This window comes from Monodelphis domestica, chromosome 3 (assembly GCF_027887165.1).
Source record: "Monodelphis domestica isolate mMonDom1 chromosome 3, mMonDom1.pri, whole genome shotgun sequence".
Taxonomy (NCBI): domain Eukaryota; kingdom Metazoa; phylum Chordata; class Mammalia; order Didelphimorphia; family Didelphidae; genus Monodelphis; species Monodelphis domestica.
Window position 1 is genome coordinate 441,664,011 of NC_077229.1, and position 1,605 is coordinate 441,665,615.

The window sequence follows — 1,605 nt, forward strand, 5'->3', positions numbered from 1 at the left end:
ATGTGCCTGGCCCAGGGCTGGGGAAGAAGCCTGGCTCTGGACTGGCCAGGGCTGATAATGGCCATCTGGGCTCCTGCCTTGGTTGAAAAGCATGCCTCTTAAAACTTTCTACATGTAACTGAAAAAATAAAAAAAGTTAGGGAAAAAAAGCACATCTCTTCTTGTAGCAGTGTCCACAGCCAGGGGTCTGTTGCCAGCCTCAAACCCTGAGGCTGGGCCAGAGGAACCAGACCCACCACTAGACAAAAAGGTGTTAGCTCCAGGGGTTAACGAGGCCTGCTAGGTGGGGAAGAGCCCCTGCAGGGGTTGCCTGGAGGCAGCAAACCAATAGCTGAGATGGGGCTCTATGGAGGATGTGGCTGAGAGAGGGGATGGCCAGTGGGGACAGGGGTGGGCCAGGCATACATGCCAGAGTCTGGAGCCAGGGCACTGTTGCAGGAAGATCTGGTGGGAGGGAAGGAAGTCTACCCTATTTTACACCTGGTACTTTTTCCTGTGCTTTTTCATCTTTCTCTTGCTTTCCCTTGCCAGGTGTCTGACCCTCATTGCTGTCCAAGTTGGAGTTGCTGGAGGAAGGCTCCTTCTTGCTCTTGAGTTTCTTTTTCTTTTTTTCTTTTTCTTTCTTTCTCTTCTGGGAAGATTTTTCTGTGTGTACAGACTTCTCTTCTCCCTTGACTTCTGCTTTTGCTGCTGCTTCGTCCTCTTCCTCTTCCTCAGGTATTAGACTGTATTTGGTCCCCCCTGGTTGCATGAAACAGTCCTTGGCAAAATGACCTCTGCAGCCATACTTCTTGCAGGTTGTGTTCAGGACGGCCTCAAGAGTGATCTTCTGTCCTGTGTAATCCTTGAAGGTCCTCTTTCGCCTCTCTTCCTGGTCTGTAACAATGTTGTTGGGATCAAGGACTTTCCTAGTCCCTTGGTTGACAACGTTCATGGAAAGGGACAGCTTACCCTTGTTCATCTCCCTGCCTATAAGCTTCACCCATACTTTGTCGCCAGCATCCACTATCTCAGAGGGCTTATCCACTTGACAGGATGACATGTGGGGCCGATGGACGAGGCCTTGCTTTCTGCAGCCTGGAATTTTGATAAAAGCTCCATATTCTGTTACTGTAACAACCTCTCCTCTGAAGATAGTGTAGAGGTCAGGTAAGTCATCCAGAGACTCACATCTTCCTGGATTCATTCTAAATGTTCTGTTGGCTTCTGAATTCCCCTTATAAGCAATCAAGTCTTCTGTAATCAGCCTTTCTCAGGCTCAATTTCTTTGTCTGTAAAATGGGAAAACAATAGCACCACTTCACAAGGTTGTCAGATGCCCACTGGGTACAAGATCTAAGAGGAAGCCACCATGAAGCGCTGGGTTCGCAGACAATCCCACCTTAACTCAGTATTTAAAGTAGATCTACCCATTTTAACTACAAAAAGGTGTGAACTGACTACAAAAGGCATGAACACCCATTTCATACATTGAGTGGGCAGTCCTGGAGAGGGGAGTCTGCTGTTATTGGTAGACATAAAATTTAGGGGAGGTGACACAAGAGAAAAAGATCTTTATATAGAGGAAACAGAGGCACACAAGGATAGATCAGTCACTCAGTGTTG

The 1,605-nt window shown here is 47.7% G+C and overlaps 1 pseudogene; it reads right to left on the reverse strand.

The window, feature by feature from the left end:
* Window positions 1–474: 474 nt before the first annotated feature.
* Window positions 475–1,339, reverse strand: LOC100020622 (zinc finger CCHC domain-containing protein 17-like; annotated as a pseudogene).
* Between the last annotated feature and the right edge of the window lie 266 nt (window positions 1,340–1,605).